This window comes from Mesocricetus auratus, unplaced genomic scaffold, assembly GCF_017639785.1.
Source record: "Mesocricetus auratus isolate SY011 unplaced genomic scaffold, BCM_Maur_2.0 Super-Scaffold_15014, whole genome shotgun sequence".
NCBI lineage: Eukaryota > Metazoa > Chordata > Mammalia > Rodentia > Cricetidae > Mesocricetus > Mesocricetus auratus.
Window position 1 is genome coordinate 12,749,666 of NW_024429186.1, and position 7,607 is coordinate 12,757,272.

Genomic DNA, 7,607 nt, shown 5'->3' on the forward strand with positions numbered 1-7,607 from the left:
GTAGAGTGATGGCTGATACTTCCCTTGCTCTACCCCCATTACCAGGAGGCATGTGCCTTGGAATAGATTGAATCCTCAGCCATGACAAAAGTCCAGGACCATGGGGCAGAAGAGAGGGAGAGTCTAAGGTTCCACTTCTGGGGAACCAGGCTCACCTCTCCGGGGTTGCCTTGTGACTGGAGCCTAATCCCACCTCTGTGTGGCTCTGACTGGGAGGGTGATGGAGGCTGACATGTGCTGAGCTTTACAGGGAAAGTCAGAGTGCAAATGTTGGCCGTGCACTTGGCATGAAAGTGAGCATCTTAGTCCACATTCCTGGCAGCAACATGGCAACCCTGCTCCTATTGCCTAACCCAATTCTACAGTCCTGCATGGGCAAGCCTGTTGGTCCCCAAAGGCCTCCTCCTCTTGGCCCGAGAGGAAAAACATGGTCACCTAAGGCATCACAGCTGATAAGATTTCCCAGGTGCTGAGTCGCCCTCTACCTGAGCCAGGAAGGGAGCCTTCCTGTATCACAGTGGGAGATCTTATCTGTGTGACATCTCCACATTGCGTGTTCTACAGACACGCACCCCACGTGCTCCACCTTCACCAATAGACTGGCTTCTCTGCTGGCAAAAGGGACTTTCTCTTTCACCCTTTTCTCTTCCTTTGCCCCTTGTGGGATCATGTATGAGTGACAATTGTGTTCTGGTAGACTAAAATCGCCCCTGACTCTGAAGCCAGAACTGTACTCTTATGTTGATGAACAGATAGCCAGCAGAACCCGTCTCAAAGCTCTGTCTTTCCCTTCCCTGATTCCCTGCCCTCATTTCCTCCTCCCTCGCACGCACCCCCACCCCACACCCGCATTCTCTTCCTTCTCAGCACAAAAGTTGAGGGGAGAAATCACTAAGTGGCAGGTTCAGCAACTGCCGTGAATATCCAACGCAGTGTCTCTTGTCAAAAGAATCAGGAGCACATTAGAAAAGAAGAAAGCAAAACTCGGGGCTCAGAAGGGTGCACGGCTCGCCCATATTCCCATTCAAATTTTTTCTCCCTGTCTAAATCTCACTGTATTTCTTTTTTTAACCTCTCCTGCAGGTCTTTATATATAGGACACCACACACTTCTGTCATTTAAAGTATGAAGAAACTAGCAAAGGAAAAAATCTATTTTCAGCTATATCTTGTTAGGATACTTCTTTAAATTTATTTTAATTATTTCTGTCATTGTGGTGAAAAAAGAAAATAAGTGAATTCTTGAGAACGTCCAGTCTCTTAATGAAAACGGACAAGCGCTGTGACTGTGGCCAGCCACCTGTCCTGTCAGTTAGAGCCCATATACATGAGGTCGTGTCTTCCTAAGAGACTGATATTCAGGTGTCACAAGAGCTAGGTATACAGTGTGATAAAAGCGTGATAAGCCTATGTACTTTGTTAGGCTTCAAAAATAAAGACAGAGGCCAACCCTTAGCCTGGACCACTGTCCAGAGATAAGTGAGGGAGAGCTCATAACAAAAGCCCCTGCCAGGCACTTCTCCCTCCAATGGCCCCAGAGCAGCAAAAATGAAGTCCAAGAGCTGTAATCACTCGCAGGAAAGTGACAAATACTGTGGGTAACTTTAGAAGCAGCTGAAAGGTGCCTTCAGTTCTGACAAGATTGGTGTTAATTACCAGCAAGGACTCCAGTATAATACTATTTAAATCATTTTAAATTATCCCTCTCAAAAATTAATTTTTCATCAAAGATTACACACATACAAAAAATCATGATATCATCTCTGCAGCTGCGATTTAGTAATAATTTCATGTATTATTACCAATGTCAGTTGGATAAAAGAAAAAATGGCACCCCACTGTGCTGCTCCCAGCGTAGGCCATATATAGAAATTTTTAACTATCACTTATAATCGCTTTGATGAGCTTAAACCTCCTCTCAATTAACACCCTAAATGACACCGAGACATCTTAATGGTAGATGGAAGTTGGGGAAAGACTTTAATAGAAGGATAAAAAGGAAAGCATAGAGAGAAAGGGGGGCCATATGTATACCCTATCCCGTCCAGTCCAAGTCCTTCGTGATCCAGAACTCAGCTCTGTGGTGGCAGCAGGGACACAGGAGGGTGTGGCAAATTGAAAGGGCTGCTCTGGTCTGGAAAAATGAAGACTGGCCCACAGCTGCCAAGCAGGACACCCAGGCTTGGGGACTGGAATTTGAAGAGGTCATCAGTTGCACAAGCATGATAAAGAATGACAATGAAAAAGACGACACAGGTCCCCAATGACCACCTTCAGGAGCATCCCAAGATAGCAGTTTCAGGGATCCGTGATTCACATGGAGGTTCCCCAACTCCCTCTCAGCAAGGCAATGGACTAAGATAGCTCCCTGGTGGGACATTTGAGTTATGCAAACTCACATAGCCAGGATGTTACAGAAGGACATTTCTCAGGCCATTATTTTTTATCGCAAACTGCTGTTTCCAGACTTGGGGAGTATCTGAAATAGAATGAAATAAAACAAAACCCAAATGAAAACTGACCAGTGTGCCTCACTCTTCTTAAATCATGCTCTCAGTCTCCATGGTGATTTTTATTTCCAATTAAGGTGTCCTAATGAACATGTGTTAGCTTTGCTTCTAGGAAACAAACCTTGCAATTAATGGCCCTGCAGGAGTCCTGATCTCTTGGGCCTTGTACATGCATTGGGTCAGAAAGACAAATCTGTAAAGGCTTGGAAATGATCCATTAAAACCTAAACAGAGGGAGATGTGAATTTCAGACATAACTTACCTCTTCCTACCCATAAGCTAGCTTAGGCCCTAAACACAGGACTAATATCACTATCACCATCACCAACCTTGTGTGAAGGAGTTAGGAAGAGAAAAGCTATGTTTTCAGGACAGAAAAAACAGCCATTTCCTACCTGCTGTCCGTGAGATCAGCATCCTCCACACAGGACCAGGGAATTCCCACTTTGTGTCAGAACCCCACAAATAAACCACCAGGACACACTTCGCCCTCAGGATTTGGAGAGAGGACCAGAGAGTAACAAAATTTTCTGGAAAGTCCCATTGACACAAAGTAACAATGGCAGAATAATGAGGAAAAAAGTCTCGTTTTCCCTGAATAAAAAAATATCTGGAATGTTTTCTCTGTTTTGATTTGGTTTGGTTTGGTTTTTCTTGCCACCTGAGTGTTTTCTCTGCCTCTTGTCCCTGTAAACTTGATGACTTGATGCTATGTTACATAGAACAGTTTTTGTCATATGTTAAATTATCTTTTTATTTCATTTATGGGGTGTTACTTTAAACACAGAGATAAGTATGTAAATGCATAGACATACACATAATAAAGCATGCTAATTTACATACTCACCCTTAATATACATATTATAAAATCATCCTCCTGCTGTAATCATCCTTCCAAATATGGTTCAAATAGAGTAACCATAGTCCTTAGACATGGGTAAGAAATGTCCTAAGTTGTCACTTATTTAAAAACACAAAAATCATTCTATTGTTGACATACTCAGAGATAGTTTAGCTGGATATAAAATTGAAGGTTAAAGGTTGTTTTAATTTAATACTTGAAAAAATAATTATCCATTCTTCTGTTGCTTCAGGGTGGCTATTGAGAAATCAGACTTTAATTTAAATACTATTTCTGCAAGGGTAACAGATCTCCTTTTTCTGGGAACATGTTGATTTTCCCCCCTTCCCTTTCATGTTCTTTAATATCAGTACAAATTCTCCTTAGTTTCACATGGGCTGTATCCTTATAAACTTACTTATAAGATAAATGCAAAGTGGGTTGAAGATGCATATACTGTACCTAAGCTAGGAAGGATTCCAGCTCAGCCACACAACATATGTTCTAGAGTGTAGGTTGCTCCGCCATATGATTGAATGGCTGCTGAATGTTGGGTTCACTCCCTGCCCAATGCGTGCATCTTTTGAGTGACACTTCATGCCCACATCATAACACTCAACATTGTGTTCTTTACATTCAGAATTCCCCAAGGCTTTATTCTGTCACTGTTTTTTTTTTCTGACTGTTACTCAGAGTGTTAAGGTAATTTCTTCCTGTTATAGATGTGCTTCTTCTGCCCCTACTGATAGTCTTCCCAAATGTGTAGGAAACACTGCCTGAGAAAATTTTCTGAGCCTTTCCCTAGTAATAGAATATTCCTTGTGTTGTGTCAATGCCAAAGCTTCATTGCTAGTTCCATTTAGAAAAAGCAAATAGCTGATGAGTATAGACTGCTAATCCCTGAAGTGAAATCTCTTGACAGAGTACAGGGAAAGGGCAGGAGCTGAGGTATGGAAACTCCAAGTGGAAAGCCAGAGAAACAATCTCTGTTCATCTACACAAAGGCCTTTGGTCCTCAGAGTTTCACCAATAATGACTTTGATACTTCAGAGAAAGCACTGAACAAAGTCAGTTAGAAGCTCTGACCCCAGTCCAAGCATGAGAGTTCATAGATTGTCTCTCCTTTGACCTTCACAGCACCATGGAAAAGAGGTGTGGGTGTCCAAATCACTATGAAACTGTCTTGTCGAAAAGATGTCAACAGACTGGACAAAGTTTATTCAGAACAGGAAGACATGTCTTACAATTGTAACAATCAACACAGGATTTTTCTGATGCCACATATGCAAAGGGGACAAAAGAGGTGGAGTCCTACTCACTTATTCTAGTCCCATTTGTAGAGATGAGCTATGTTCCAGCTCCAGCTTGGAAATTGAATTTATGCTCAAATCAAAAAGCCATGCACATTATCTTATTGGGAAAAAAAAGGTGTGAGTCGAAGACACAGTAAAATCTCCCTGACATGAATATGTTGTTTACATAGCATAAGCTTTGGGAAAAAAAGAAAGGGAAAACATTAAGTGGGATATCTTGAGAGATACCATCAGGAAACCAGTTTAGAAGTGGAGTCAGAATAGCTGAGACCAGCATGGACTGGAGTTAGGTAGATTTGGGTTTGTCTAGAACTCTACTTTCACCTGAGTACAAGGAACTCTGGACTTGCAGTTAGAAGTCATAGGTCAAGGCCAGACTGCATTTCTACTCCCCAAGTCTGGGTTAATACCATATTGCTTTCCAGTCACACACAGCTGGGAAAAGAAGCCAGCTTAGTTCCAGGGTTGGGTATTTCCACATGTAGGAACATCTCTGATCTTCAATCTCTACTTCATAGGCCTATGCCTTCATAACCTAATAAGAGGGTACACAAAACCACAGAGCTGGAGCTCACACAGGGAAGCGCTTTATAGGCCACTGGTCTCTGTCCTTCCGATACCAGACGCACCAGCTGTGAGGGTCCTACAATGGTAACACTGGAGGTGGTTAATACCAGTTATCAACTTGACAGGATCTGTAATTCCCAGGGAGACATGCGGGTGACCTCTGGGTATGTCTGTGAGAGAGTTTCTAGCTTACAAACTCTGTGAGAGAGTTTCTAGCTTCTTCTTCCTGACTGAGGTGGGAAGGACCACCCTAACTGTGGGTGGCACCATTCCATAGACAGGGATCTCAGACCAAATAAAAATGATCCAGAACCAAGCTGGGCACCGGCATACACTGTGCTTCCTGCCCACAGATGCAATGTGGACAACCGCCTCGCACTCCCGCCACCATGCCTTCCCTGCTATGGTGGACTATATCACACTTGAACTATAAGCTGAAATAAATCCTCCTTCCTTCCTTCCTTCCTCCATTCCTTCTTTAAATTGCTTCTTGTCAGAAACCACAAGAAAAGCAAATAATATGCTCACTCCGCTGACCCGCACTCAGCCCTGCAGTTCTTCTCAAGACTGAGGATCAGAATGAGAACAATGCCCTGGAAATACCAAGGTGTGGAGTGAGTCACACCCGTGGCTGCCTGCGCAGGACAGCATTGCAGAAGCCAGCTGGCCTCCAGCTCTGAGAGCCCGGAGAACATGCAGGCCCATGCCAGGGCTATGCTCCATGGAGCTGGAGTGCTCTTCACTCCATCAGTGCCGTCGAGGGAGTCTAAATTGGCCCACTGTGTGTGTGCCCAGAACACCCATTCACTCCTAAAGTGGAGTGCTCTTAAAAATGTGAAGTACTGAATTTGGAAATGATGAAGGATCTGGGCACGCATAGCGCAGAACAATTTGACATTATTGGGCTCTTCAAATTTTTTTTTTGCATAAGCACTCCATTTTGGAAGGGGCTTGAACAATCTCTGGGACCACATTGAACACCAGTAACTTCAAAATGCAATTGGTTAATGCCAAAATAATAAATCTCCAATGGTCCCAAACTAGGGGAAACATGGAGAAAAGGCAATATTGTCAATTAATTCATAAACCTGGAATAGTTTCACATGCTCCCTCATCTCTCCACACATTGTACATGCTCCGCCCCAAGTTTAACCTCTGTCCCTCTGATGCTTCTGCATGCAGATGTTCTGGTGCGCGCCTAATGGTCGCTGTCAGCTAGGCGGTTCCCAGTTTGTCAGTTACTGAATCATCAAAACAGCTTTGCAACGGTGTGGTGCGCGGTGTTCGCCCTCACTTGGCACTCTAGGAAACAGGAACTTGAGGTAGCTGAGATGATCTTAGACCCTTCCAGAAAGACAGGGAACACACGAGCTGCTTAGGAGGTAAAAAGACACATACTTTGCCTGACACGGAAGGCTTTGAAACTACCAAATTGGATGAAGAAGAGTGGTTGCCATCCATCTGAATCCAGAAAACTCGAGTTCTCACCAACAGGAATGAGTGAAACAGGCGAGCCCGGGGATGGCGGATTAATGGCAGGGGAGTATAGATGGCAGGAGGTAGTGTCTTTTTTTATTTATTAGTATACAATGTTCTAGAAGGATGAGGTGGGTCATAGGTCTAGGAAGATCTAGCATGCACTCTGCAAGTGAAGTTGTTGTGTTTAAGGTGTGTCTCAGAACCAGCTTTGTCCCTGGTAATGGGCATTCTGATAGTCTGTCACCAGCATAGCAGGGCACCTTGAACATGAGGGAGGTTCGTGGTGTCCTGTCTCTAGACACATAGGAGCTGTGACCACAAAACCAGCACAGGGCTGTGAGCACAGGTTTATCCACACCAGCTGGTGTCTACTCAGTCCCCATGCTAAGTAAGGTTCATCGGCCTCTAAAATATCTCCCCTTGGGGTAAAAGGGAGAAGGGAGCCCTAGAACTTCTGCAGAAACGCCCATGCTGTCTCTTCACTCACTATCCTCTCTGAATCCTGGAACTGAACCAAGGTTCTCCCCTCTTCTTCCCCGACTCAGAACCTCTCCCCCAGAAGGTCCCGGGGACTTCGTGGCTTGAACTGGACACTGGAAGCTAAACATTTCCAAATCCACATCTCTGGCTCAGAGTCTCAGTCACACCTTGTGTTTAAAAGTCTTTAGGTCTATTTCATATCTATGAGTGTATTGTCTGCATACATGAATGTGCAAATCTTTGTGTATCTTGGCACCTGTGGAATTCAGAAAAGATGTGGGATCCTCTGGAATTGGTGTCAGGGATGGTTAGGACCCACCTTCCAGGTACTGGGAAGCAAGGCTGAGTCCTCTGCAAAACCAGCCAGTGTTCTTAATTGCTGAACTATCTGGAGACAAGGTCTTTAAAGGGGTCATTA